Source organism: Globicephala melas, chromosome 6, assembly GCF_963455315.2.
Source record: "Globicephala melas chromosome 6, mGloMel1.2, whole genome shotgun sequence".
Lineage (NCBI taxonomy): Eukaryota > Metazoa > Chordata > Mammalia > Artiodactyla > Delphinidae > Globicephala > Globicephala melas.
This window is the reverse complement of record NC_083319.1, coordinates 37713202-37727513: the sequence shown is the minus strand read 5'-3', so window position 1 is coordinate 37727513 and position 14312 is coordinate 37713202.

Sequence of the window (14312 nt, the reverse complement as noted above, 5' to 3'; positions counted from 1 at the left end):
AATCATACATTTATAAGGGTTTAGTATCCAGAATACATAAAATACTCTTATAACTCAACAACAGAAAGACAATCTACCCAATTTTAAGACAGGCAAAAGACATGAATAGAAATTTTGCCAGACTACAAGATACTTAAATGCCCAACAAACACATGAGAAGATGTCAATGCCATTGGTCATGAGGGAACCCTTGTACATTGCTGAGAAATGTAAAATGGTGCAGTCACCTAGAAAATAATTTTATGGTTCCTCAAAAAGTTAAACATAGAATTATCATATGACCCAACAATCTCACTCCAAGGTACATACCCAAGAGAAATGAAAACATATATTTCCACAAAAACTTACACACAAATGTTTATAATAGCATTATTCATAATAACCAAAAGATGGAAATAACTCATATGTCCACCAACTGACAAATGGAAAAACAAAATGTGGTATATCGATACAATGGAATATTATTCAGCCATAAAAAGGAATGAAGTACTAGTACATGCTACAACAAGGATAAACTTTCAAAATCCTATGTTATGTGAAAGAAGCTAGACACAAAATTTCAATTATATTATATATTCCATTTATATGAGATATCCAGAACAGGCACATCTATAGAGACAGAAAATAGATTAGTGATTGCCAGGGGCTGGGAGAAGGGAGGAATGAGGAGTGTGTTAATGGGCATACCTCTTGGTGAAATGATGAAAGTATTTTGGAATTAGATAGTGGTGATGATTGCACAACCTTGAGAACATCCTAAAAACTATGAATCGTTCACTTCATAGGGGTGAATTCTATGGTATGGGAATTATATCTCAATTTTTAGAAACAATATTTTTTAAAATGAATAAGAGAGATCCATGCATAAGAGGTTGATATCCTGAGAAAAGGTGGAGTTAAGTGAGATGAAGTAGTCCAGACACAAAGTCTAGCTAGAGAATAGGATCTGAGTGTGCTCTGAAGGAAGAGGGGAAAAGGCAAGTGTTAGAGATGGAGGACAATCCAATAAGAAAGTGGGAATCAGTGGCAAAAAGGGCAGTGGCCAAAAGGTGGTGAGAGTAATAAAAAAGACTGGTTATAAAGAGAGGCTCAGTCTTGAGAGTTTGGGGGGAGGTAGGGTCTAGCAGCAGAGATCCTGGAACAAAGATAAAAGTTAGAGACGGTGTCCGGGCTTCCCTGGTGGCACAGTGGTTAAGAATCCGCCTGCCCATGCAGGGGACACGGGTTCGAGCCCTGGTCCGGGAAGATCCCATGTGCCGCGGAGCAACTAAGCCCATGCGTCACAACTACTGAGCCTGTGCTCTAGAGCCTGCGAGCCACAACTACTGAGCCCGCATGCCACAACTACTTAAGCCCGCGTGCCTAGAGCCCGTGTTCTGCAGCAAGAGAAGCCACCGCGATGAGAAGCCCGTGCACCACAACAAAGAGTAGCCTCCACTCGCCTCGACTAGAGAAAGCCCGCGCACAGCAACAAAGATCCAACACAGCCAAAAATAAAAATAAACAAAATAAATAAATTTGGGCTTCCCTGGTGGCACAGTGGTTGAGAGTCCACCTGCCGATGCAGGGGACACGGGTTCGTGCCCCAGTCAGGGAGGATCCCACATGCCGCGGAGCGGCTGGGCGCGTGTGCCATGGCCACTGCGCCTGCGCGTCCGGAGCCTGTGCTCCGCAACGGGAGAAGCCACGGCAGTGAGAAGGCCGCGTACCGCAAAAAAATAAAAAATAAAAATAAATAAATAAATTTATTTTTAAAAAAAGTAAGTTAGAGGTGTGACTACACCTCTAAGAAGGTTAAGTGAATAAAAAGGCAAGGAGGGCACCCAGTGGCAAAGCTCTACAGATGGAGGAGATAAAACTATCAGTGGATGAGAAAAATAAGTCAGTGAAAATATGGGGGCAAATGGCAGAGTGACCTCTCATGGCAGAAAGAAGGCCAGTGATGTGAATGAAAAGAGTGATGTAGGCCTGGGGCCCACTGGGGTGTTGGGGTACAATTAAAGGAAGGGAGACAATGAACTAAGATGAGTACAGCGTGGGAAGATGGGTCTCTGTAGGTTCTCGGGCTAACAGAGGGATAAATAGGACAGTGTCAGAGAGGTCACTCAGAGGGGCTCTTAATTCCTTTTCTAGAGGGGCTGGAGAGAGTGGGGAGGACAGAGAGTGGGTGGCTCAGGCAAAGAACCTATGGGACACAGCCAAAGGGACACAGAGGAAGCAGCAGCTTCCCAACCTCCCCAGACATCAGAAGATCAGCTCCTACAGTCACTCTATCATGATCCTCTCAGCAGGGATCTTGCTACAAATTGTCCTCATCAAGAAGCTTGTCCAGATGGCTGCAAAAGACAGGATGTACAAGCTGCAGCTGAGAGCAGAATGAGGATAGGAGGGCCCAGCAAGCCTGGCAGGAGTCACGTTCCCTATGTCACTGACTTCAAGTCGCTTCTTTTATTCCTCAATGAGGGATTTCTTTCACATTCCCTCCCCTATAGGATTACCCTCTCATGTCAACCTCGGTTGCGCAAGGACCCTGCAGTCACAGAGGCCGTGCTAGGAAGAGGGGGAAGGAAAGAAGGAGAAGAGCTTCATCAATACCCATTTTTCCAAAGAGCAAGCAGGTCCCATGTCACGTGCGCTCCTTTCTGGCAAACTCTCCAAGCTGGGAAAGGAGACTTGGTCACATGCGGTGAAGGTAGGAGCAAAGGGTCTTATAGGAAGCTGAGCAAAACTGTCCTCTGGGGGAGGCTCTTGGGAGACTAGACTCCAAGAGCCCCAAGCATTAGTACACAAGGTCAAACAGTCAGTGACAACAATAGACAGGCTCAAGGATGGAATAGCATTTTATACTTTATCCCATCTGATCCTCATAACCACGCTGTGAGGGATGAAGGTCAAGTGTATCTCAAGGAGGAATCTGAGCCTTAGGAAAATTAAACAATTTGTCCCAAAACAGGACCCAAAAGGTCTGCCTCCAGATATCCATTCCACCGTGTCTCACACTGCCACCTAGTGGTCAAGACCTACAGGCCCACTCCACCATTCTTCCATTCCCAGGGATGGACCTAGCAGGGAACTGGAGAAGTGCTCTTGGTCCTGACTCCTTCCTATGACTCTCCCTGCTGAGAGCTTGGTTTTCTAAGAGTGATGAGCTCTAGCAGCTGACATCCTTAGACACTATGGATATAGACTTGGGTCTCACAGAAAGGAGAGATTAAGGTTAACCCTTGAGAGCTCCAGATTGAATAGGCAGAACCTTACCCACAAAATGCTCCCTCTTTTCTCCTCTCCTTCCCTGCACTGATGCTGCAAAACAAAAAAGGAATGAGGTGCTTGGACTCACTTCTTATTCTCCTCCTTCTAGGCAAGCTGCAGACATTCATTATATATGAACAATATGATTTTCTACATTGAATTAATGAAATTCTGGGTTCTTACCCATAAATAATTTTTAAAATGGTTAAAGTATTTTCTAATTTTTCTCCTTTGAAAATCTCAAACAAATGTTTTCTGTATGTGATCCTTAACTGATTTTTAGTCAGTGTTCCTTAATGAAAAGGGTAAATAATCTCAGACCAACAAGTGCAAGAATGTTCCATTCGATAGGATTTTGTCCCCTGGGTATGGAGCTTAGACTCTAGCATCTCAGGATTGTGCTCCAGATCAGCTCAATCACAAAGGAAACATGTGATCCAGAGATACCTGAGAAGGTACCGTGACTGATGAATGTGTGTTGAAAGACTGTTCTCTAAGTATCCTGAACTGTCTTCATAATTTATTCCTGTGTTGTTACATATGACAGCCACTAGCCACACGTGGCTAAAGCACTTTAAAATCGGGCTAGTATGAATTGAGATGTGCTGTAAGTGTAAAATATACATTGGATTTCAAATACAGTACCAAAAAGGATGAAAGATGTCTCAGTAATTATTTTTTCATATTGCTTACATGTTGAAATGACAGTTGAAAGGAAACTCCTTACCAAATTTGCTCTTAATATCTCTTAATATTTGCTCAAATGTCTCTTAACATTGTCCATTTTACTATCTGAAAATTTTTTACACAACCACCAGCCTTTTCATTTTTCTCTGCTGTAGAGCATTCTTTTGGTGTTTATCGCTCAGAAACGCACTTTTTCACAACAGACTTTTGCAGCATCGTTGATGACCCTCATTGAACATTGGGTCTCACTCTGTAGTCAACTGTGAGGACTCATTTAAGTGAATTTCCTCCACACGACATAAAGGAAATCATCTGTCAAAAGCAATTGCAGTGCACATTATTACACACAACATTATGTGCACAATAATGACACAGTTAACTATAACATGCCAAAAAATACATAAAGAAACAACTGTGTATGTTGTTAAAAACTTGAGATTTCTATATAAATACTTTAAAATATTTATGAGAAAATGGATCATGTCCTGTAACACATTTAAAATCAAGTGTTTGATAGAAAACAAACTTATAGTTACAAAAGGGGAAAGGGGGTGGGGGAGGGATAACGTAGGAGTTTGGGATTAATGGATACAAACTACTATATATAAAATAGATAAACGAGGACCTCCTGTATAGCACAAGGCACTATGTTTATCTTGTAATAAACCATAATGGAAAAGAATACAAAACAGAATATATATAACTGAATCACTCTGCCGTACAGCAGAAATTAACACATTGTAAATCAACTATACTTCAATTAAAAAATCAATATATACTGTCTAAAATTAATAAATCAAGAAATATTGGTAAAAGTTTGTTACTTAAAAATAAGGATGTGGGGCTTCCCTGGTGGCTCAGTGGTTAAGAATCCACCTGCCAGTGCAGGGAACACAGGTTCGAGCCCTGGTCTGGGAAGATCCCACATGTTGCGGAGCAACTAAGCCCGTGCGCCACAGCTACTGACACTGCGCTCTGGAGCCCACGAGCCACAACTACTGAGCTCACGAGCCACAACTACTGAGCCCATGTGCCACAGCTACTGAAGCCCGTGCGCCTAGAGCCCATGCTCCGCAACAAGAGAAGCCACCGCAATGAGAAGCCGGCGCACCACAATGAAGAGTAGCCCCCGCTCGCCACAACTAGGGGAAGCCTGCACACAGCAACAAAGACCCAACACAGCCAAAAATAAATAAATGAATAAACTTTTTTTTTTTTTTTTTTTGCTGTACGCCGGCCTCTCACTGCTGTGGCCTCTCCTGTTGCGGAGCACAGGTTCCGGATGCGCAGGCTCAGCGGCCATGGCCCACGGGCCCAGCCGCTCCGCGGTATGTGGGACCCTCATGGACCGGGGCACGAACCCATGTTCCCTGCATTGGCAGGCGGACTCTCAACCACTGCGCTACCAGGGAAGCCCTAAACTTATTTTTAAAAATAAAAAAATAAGGATGTGAACAATGCAAAAAATAGCCGAAAGAACTTAAAGTGGTTACCTCTGGTAAGCAGAGCTTGCAGTAGAAGAAGGTGGGAGCAAAGAGCCTGCCTTTTTTTTTTTAGCCTTGCCCACGCTGAACGGATTGCGGGATCTCAGCTCACCTACCAGGGATCAAACCCAGGTCCCAGCAGTTAAAGTGCCGAGTCCTAACCACTGGATGGCCAGGGAATTCCCAAGCCTGCTTTTTGTTAAAAGAAATTACTATCTGACTTTCAAAGCAATGTTCATATATTACTCTGATTTTTAAAAACAAAACAAAACAAAAAACACTAATTTTAAATATAACCAAAAGAAAAGCAAAAAAGTATTTGACAGAGATTCCATGGTAAAAATCTGCACGTAAGCTTGAAATAGAATCCAATTTTTAAAATGAAGTCTATAAGATTTCCATTTCTGGCTATTTAACTAGGCTAGATGTTATGAAATGCCCTTGCACTGCAAAAATCCAAATGCTGGCTTAACTAGAACAAATACACTTTTATAAGGGGAGGAAGGAAGGAAGGAAGGAAGAAAGGAGGGAAGGAAGGAGGGAAGGAAGGGAGGAGAGAGAGAGAAAGAAAGAGGGACAGAGAGAGAGAAAGAAATGGAAAGAAAGAGAGAAAGAGAAGGCAAGAAAGAGAGAAAGAAAGAAAGAAGAAAGGAGACAGGGAGGGAGGGAGAGAGGAAGAGAGAAAGGGAAAAAAAGAGAGGGGAAGGGAAAGAGGGAAAGAGGTGAGGAAAGGAGGAAGAAAGAAATTCTAGAGCCAAAATTAGATGGAAAGCCAACACAGACACTAGGGCTGCCCTAAAAATATGCCCAACCCAGAAACCTAAAGTTTGCTGGTTATCAGCCCCACCAAGGCATAGTATTTAGACTTGACAAAGTAGGGGAGCTGAATCTGAGAACTGCACATAAAGCCAGGCAACCAAAATGGCTATACTGTGAACACGTGAACAAAAAAAATCTGCATGCTGGAAACAAAGCCATAAAAAACCAATTTGTCCCTGGTGACACTAAGAATGTGAAACCAAGCAGGACCTTATGGGGCTCCTGGGCATGGAAGTCTTTCTGTGTCCCCTATTTCTTGTTTGTAGGAAATAGGCTTCAGTCTCCATGACCTTCCCTTAGTTCCAAAGGACAGGTTCAAAGAGCTGCTAATTAGGGAAGGGAGGCGATGCAGAGACAAGGGAGGAGCAGTCAAGAAACAACAGTGCAGCCTTGGGGCAGGGTCCTGGTTCCTCCTCGCCTCAAGGGATACACGTAACAATATCTTTGAGCTCTTCTAAACTAAACTTCCCCAACAAATGGAAGATGTTAACTACTTGATGAAGCATTCTTCATTCCAGAGAGAAGGTCACAGTTTGATAACCCTGAGAACCACAGAAGCTCATCAAGAAGACCACCTGAGGCAAGATTAAAGGAATGCAGGTCTTGCGCACACCCTGATCCTTATCAGCAACCCCACCCTTGAGCCACTGCTATAAAACTCCTCACCAAGTGCCCCCCACCACACCCCGGGTTGGGACACAGAGTTTTTGAGGACATGAGCCCTATGTGTCCCTCTTTGCCTGGCAAAGCAATAAAGCTATTTTTTTCTACTTCACCCAAAACTCAGTCTCTGAGATTCGATTCGATTCAGCACCAGTGCACAGAGGCCAAGTTTTCAGCATCAAATTGGGAGAAGAGACAGATTTGAGAAACAGAATTAGCAAAACTGAGTGGAAACACTAACAACATTAATACTAATCATTTTCCCTAATAATTTATAAACATAGCCCTAGTTTCATGAAGACCCGGGATGTGAATTTACACCATTCTCATAGTCGGAGAAATAAACATAGTCAATCCAAGAAAAAAAACAAAAATTCCAGGCTGGTCAAGTACCTTAGCACCCAGGAGAAACCAAGACAAATCATCTCAATCCAGGCCCTTCAGGATTTACAAAGTTTAAAAGTATAACCAAATGAGCTCCTAGTAAAATATATCAAACATACAAGGAAACAGACCTCCATAAGCAAAAGTCTAGGAAGACTACAAATTGAAAGATAAGACATGCTCAGACTGCTGCTGTTGAAATTATAAGGAAGTCATCATAGGGACTTCCCTGGTGGCACAGTGATTAAGAATACGCCTGCCAATGCAGGGGACACGGATTCGATCCCTGGTCCAGGAAGATCCCACATGCCGTGAAGCAACTAAGCCTGCAAGCCACAACTACTGAGCCCACGTGCCACAACTGAAGCCCATGTGCCTAGAGTCCGTGCTCTGCAACAAGAGAAGCCACCACAATGAGAAGCCCATGCACCGCAATGAAGAATAGCCCCTGCTCTCTGCAACTAGAGGAAGCCTGCACCCAGCAACAAAGACCCATTGCAGCCAAAAATAAATATAATTAATTAATTTTTAAAAAGAAAGTCATTATACACAAAGTAATAAATTTAAAGGGTTTTGAAGGATGTTTTAAATGAAAAGACAGAGATAATCACTATTGGTGCCAAAATATTGGCTTCTTGTACACCGATGCCAAAATGAGATACGAGATATGGAGACAGAGTTCTGGAGGAGAAAGAAAGGGTGGCTTTATTCTTTGCCAGGCAGAGAGGGGAACACAGCAGGCTAGCGCCTCAAGAACTGTGCCCCCCTCCCTGGGGAACAGGGAGAGGTCTTATAGTTGGAGCTCCTGGTCACGGGTATGCAATAAGGATCAAGGCAGTAACAGTCTTGCATTCTTCTTCTGCAAAGTTTCAAAATGGCTACAACACTGGGTCTGGTCGGCTCCAAGGGTGGGGTTGCTGACAAGATGAGGGTGTGTGGAGGGTCTCAAGTCTCCTAATCTTAATGAGCTTCTCTAATCCCTTTAATCTTGCCTCAGGTGGTTTTGTGGCTGCTCCTTCCTTGATTAGCAACTGTTCGAATCTGCCCTTTGGAACTCAGGGAATGTCATGGAGGCTGGAGTCTTGCCTACAAGAAATGGGGGACAAAAAAAGGCCTCCATGCCTGGAAGCTCCACAGGGCCCCACTCGGTTTCACCATGTAGAGCAGGAAAAAGGGACATTTAGCCCAAACCAGACCTTCAGGGTAAATTTTCTGAGATGATGCCTGAATTGGGATAGAAGGACAATTAAGAATTAGCCAGGGGGGCTTCCCTGGTGACGCGGTGGTTGAGAGTCCGCCTGCCGATGCAGGGGACACGGGTTTGTGCCCCGGTCCGGGAAGATCCCACATGCCGTGGAGCGGCTGGGCCTGTGAGCCATGGCCGCTGAGCCTGCGCTTCCAGAGCCTGTGCTCCGCAATGGGAGAGGCCACAACAGTGAGAGGCCCACGTACCGCAAAAAAGAAAAAAAAAAAAAAAAGAATTAACCAGGTTGGGGACTTGCCTGGTGGTCCAGTGGTTAAGACTCCATGCTTCCAATGCAGAATTAGCCAGGTGGAAAAAAGTGGTGAGGCCATTCCAGACAGAAATCAAAATACTGATGAGCAAAAAGATATAGAAGCAATGAACAGCATGGGGGGCTCAGGGGAAACTAGAGGCATTCTTCTATTACTAGAATAATAAACACCAGCAGGTAATGACTAGAGAAGCTAAAGGAGTAGAGAAAGACCTGCATGTGGAGGGTTCTCTATACCATGCAGAAAGTATGGCTCACTGAAGGATTTTAAGGAGGCGAGTGTCATGATCATTTTTGTTTTAGGTAGATTACTTTGGCAATAGTGAATGGAAAGGATTTAAGATGGATAAAGCTGGAGGAATGGAGATCAGCTAGGAAGCTACTGCACAGTTTATGGGAGAAATGAGTAGGGCCTGAACTACTAGGGTGACAGTAAGGATGGGGTAGAAAGAGATTTGAGAAATAGCAGATATAATTAGCAAAAGTTGGTGACTGACAACTAATAGGAAAGATGGAGAGGGAGCAGTGTAGAATGGCTCCTGTGTTTCTTGCCTGGGTGATTAGGTGACACTAATTGCTTTGGGAAATACAAAAGGAAGAACAGGTTGGGACAGAAAAAGAAAATGACCTAAGTTATAAAGATGTTAGGCCTGGGTACCTGTGGGAAATCGAACTTAGGGATGTTTAGCAAGCAACTGGAATCGATGAGACTGAAGTTCATAGAAGTCAGTGCTGAAATAACCACATGAGTCGCTAATTCATTACTTCACAGAATCTACTTCAGAGAATAATACAGTCATCAAAAATGATGTTTAGGGGAATTCCCTGGCGGTGCAGTGGCTAGGACACCACTGTGGACCCGGGTTCGATCTCTGGTCAGGAAACTAGATCCTGCATGGCACAACTTAGACCCGGGACAGCCAAATAAATAAATGTTAAAAAGTAAATAAAATAGGGCTTCCCTGGTGGCGCAATGGTTAAGAATCCGCCTGCCAATGCAGGGTACTCAGGTTCGATCCCTGGTCTGGGAAGATCCCACATGCCGTGGAGCAACTAAGCCCGTGCGCCACAACTACTGAGCCTGCGCTCTAGAGCCTGTGAGCCACAACTACTGAGCCTGCGTTCAGAACTACTGAAGCCCGCGCACCTAACGCCTGTGCTTCGCACGGAGAGAAGCCGCCGCAATGAGAAGCCCACGCACCACAACAAGAGTAGCCACTGCTCGCGGCAACTAGAGAAAGCCTGCGTGGAGAAACGAAGACCCAACGCTGCCTAAAATAAATAAATTTATTTTTAGAAAATAAAATAAAAAATATTAACAGCTTTCTTACCTTACGAAAACCTACATTTATTTAAACGCTGTAAAGATGTGAATAGCCAAGTCTGGAAAGAACTACGTCAAGATGCTATGGAAATTATTTTGAGATTGAAAGTTTATGGGATTCTTCCTTCTACTTTTTTATATATTCTAAATTCGGTATAGAATAGTATCATAACGGGAAAAACTGTTTTTTAAAAAGTAACATTTCCTCTTACCTCTAGCGAGACACAGCTAGAGTTCCTATCAAATACAGGACCTGACACATAGTAAGCCCCCAATAAATGCAGCAAAGGACCAGCACCTGAGATGCGAGAGCAGTGGCCTCGGATCTTCCTGCCTTGGAGAAGCCTGTCCCGCCGGCCCTCAGGACTCGGCCTCACCTCGGCCCGCCCACAGCCGGGCTAACGGGCCGCGCCCGGCTCCGCGCCCGGCTCCGCCCTCCGCTCCCACTATCCCAGCCCCGCGGCCTCCCCGCTGCCGTCATCCCGCTTGAAACAGCTCCTCCCGGACGGTGTGTACCACCCTCCTGAGGACGATGGCCCCTCCCGGAGGGGCGGTTCCGTCAGGTCTCACTGTCCTGACCAGTCCTGACATTTTCAGGACACTGGGCCCCTCAGGGGCAGGGGAAAGAGCGTGCCGAGCCCGCGCGGCCGCTGGAGCTGAGTTGCTGGCCAAGCCTTTTACTCGGCATCCCTCTGGAGGAGGTGGGAAAGGGAAAGGAGGGAAAGGAAAGAGTGGTCAGGGAAGGGGAGAGGTGAGGCGGAGGGAAAGGGAGAAAAACCAGTGGGGTAGCTTAGGAAGCCGAAGCCACGGCCGCGCGTGGACGCTGGCGGGTTCCGCGGCGGCACCTGGGCGCAGACGCCCCATCCAGAGGCCCCACGGATGAGGGAGTCCTGCCGCGGAACCGGCGCTGGGGAGTCCGAAAAGCCTCACCCGAATCTTGGCTGTGAACTCTGGTCTCTAGGATGCTTACTTCAGCGTCCTGAGGTGTCGCCTGGAGGCGGCCTCCAAGAAGCCTGAGGGGACAGCCCTGAGGCTGCCCCCGCCCCGCTCCCTGCGCCCTCCCCGGCGCAGGCCCCGCCCCGCAGCAGGCCCTCTCCCATGGGTACTGAGCTCCAACTAGATACTAAGCGTCAGATGTTTGGGTTAAAGCGGTGAACGTGGTAGACCAGATAATTAAGACGCAAGTTAAACAATCTAGTGCGGAAAGTGCTGGTGGGGGAGGGGAGGATAAGGGCACCCGTCCTAGCTTGGGAGGGTCAAGGAAGGTCTCACAAAGGAACACACCTTTCACTCTAACAGGAAGAAAGGAAATCGGAGGCAATGGTTTTTGATGATGAAAAGTTCGCATTGGATGGCTCCTGGTTCCTCTGAAAAGTAGAGGTCTACCATATCTGCTAGAGGCCAGGAGAAAGAGAAGTTGAGGAAAGTAAAGGTTTGAATTTATTTTGAGTAGGATGGGAGAGTTTACTAAGGAATAAATGATGTAGCTAACCACTGGACCACCAGGGAATTCCCAGGAAGCTTTGCCTGTTTTGATCACCCATGTATCCCAAACGCTTAGAACAGTGCCTAGCGCATAGCAGGCACTTAATAAATGGAATGCATAAATAAATGTATTTCAAGTGATGATGGAGTTGCCCATTAGTTGTAGACCGTAAGTTTATGGTGGCCACCAACTTACCTATAAGTGTGATTTTATCCAATAATGCTGACCTCTGCCTTCCTAGAGGGCAGTTCTGGCAGAGGCAGAGTAGGGATTTTGCCAGGTAGAAATGATGAAAGGAGAATGAATTGATAGATGTTGATTAGGTGATGAACCATGAAGTCTATCTTGGAGAGGGAGGAAATAAAGGCAAGAGGTTTCTTATGGACAGGGAAAAAAATGGAAAGAGCAATGGGCTAGACTCCTGACAAGGTTGAAGAGTTGGCATTTTAGGACAAGTCTGGAGGTTGAAATCAGAGGGTGATGCAAGACAGAAGGCAGAGTGGTTCCTGATGATGATGCTTCAGATATGGCCATAGCTGGATTGGAGCAGAGGTAAAGGACTCTGAGATGAAAAGGTCTAGGAATTGAGAGTCTAGGTCATTTAATAGGTTATCCACACAGATGTTTGGGTTTCCCATAGATTTCCCTCCTTCAAGATCTCTGCCCTAGGCCCCATCCAGCCCCTTCACCAACCTTCATAGGATCTGCATTCACATTTTAACTTAAGCCTCAGATCCCAAAAGATCTGGCATGGCTCTGGGCCAGGAAACAGAATGGGCTAGTTAGAGCTATAATGGACATCTCTATTATTTTGTTTTGATACCAGCATGCATACACCTTTCTGGAAACAGGATGTCTATGTTTTCTGGAGGAACGACCAGACCCCCCCTTCTTCGGTCTCAGGCCACGTGCAGATAGTGTTCTTCCCTCCATACTCTTACTCCAAGGATGTATATGTGACTCAGACCTGCCAGAGGAAGCATCCTGTTCCCCTGTGTACAGTTCAGTGAGTAGTTCAATGATGTATGCATGACCAGCTGGAACCCATAAGCACAATATTGTCATAGCAACACCACATTTTCAACTTCACTTGCACTTGCTACCACACAATACCTAAAAATAAAGTCAGCACAGAAGACAGAGAGTCAGGGACTTCCCTGGTGGTCCAGTGGCTAAGACTCTGTGCTCCCAGGGACTTCCCTGGTGGTGCAGTGGTTAATAATCTGCCTGCCAATGCAGGGGACACAGGTTCGAGCCCTGGTCTGGGAAGATCCCACATGCCGCGGAGCAACTAAGCCCACGCGCCACAACTACTGAGCCTGCGCTCTAGAGCCCGCGAGCCACAACTACTGAGCCCACATGCCACAACTACTGAATCCCACATGCCTAGAGCCCGTGCTCCACAACAAGAGAAGCCACCACAATGAGAAGCCCGTGCACCGCAACAAGAGTAGCCCCTGCTTGCCACAACCAGAGAAAGCCCACACGCAGCAACTAAGACCCAACACAGCCAAAAATTAATTAATTAATTAATTATTTTAAAAAAGATATTACTTTAAAAAAAAAAGACTCTGCGCTCCCAAGGCAGGGGGCCCAGATTCGATCCCTGGTCAGGGAACTAGATCCCACATGCATGCCCCAACTAAGAGTTCGCATGCCGCAAATAAAGATTCCGCATGCTGCAACGGAGATCCCATGTGCCGCAACTAAGACCTGCCACAGCCTAAGTAAATAGATAAATAAATTAATAAATTAAGAAAATAAATCTTAAAAAAAAAAAGAAAGAAAAAGAAATGAAAACTGAATCCCGATGACATCGAAATTAATCTCTGCATCAATCCAATTGCCTGAAGCCAACCCTACCCCTGGATTGTTCAGATATGAGTCAATACATTCCCATTTGTTTACACCAGATTTTTATTTGGATTAAATTGGATTTTAATTTCTTTTTTAAAATTATTTATTTATTTAGGCTGCACTAGGTCTTAGTTGCGGCACGCAGGATCTTTAGTTGCGGCATGCAGGCTTCTTAGTTGCAGCATGCGAACTCTTAGTTGCAGCATGCATGCAAGATCTAGTTCCCCAACAAGGGATCAAATCTGGGCCCCCTGCATTGGGAGCACGGTGTCTTACCAACCTGACCACCAGGGAAGTCCCTGGGTTTTAATTTCTGTCACATACAAATGATTCCTCACAATACAAGGGGGTTCTCAATCCCTAACTCTGCCTTCTGGGATATCTACATATCTATGGATATATAGATATAATAATAATGATAATAGTTAACATATGTTAATTTCTTTGTGTCTCAGTTTCCCCTATGTGAAAGAATATAACAATACCTACTTCAAAGAGTTGTAAAGATTAAATGAGATAAATGTTAGAGTATAAATTTGTTCCACAACACTGAAACACAAGAAACATCACATTACTTAATTTTTCTAAATTAAATTAAACCTGGTTCGAAACTCTCGTTTACCAGGGTTGGAAGACATCTAATATTAATCATGATTTGGGTCAGGGAAGGGGGCTTTTCCCCTCTTTAATGTGATATACATTGACCAAAAAAAAAAACACTTAGGAAAGAAACTTGGGTCTTGATCCTGTCATGGTTGCCACTGGGATGTGCATTATCTAAACTCATACAGTCCATTCAAAGGCAAATGGCTCCACAGCATCTCTACCAAGTATATATATCA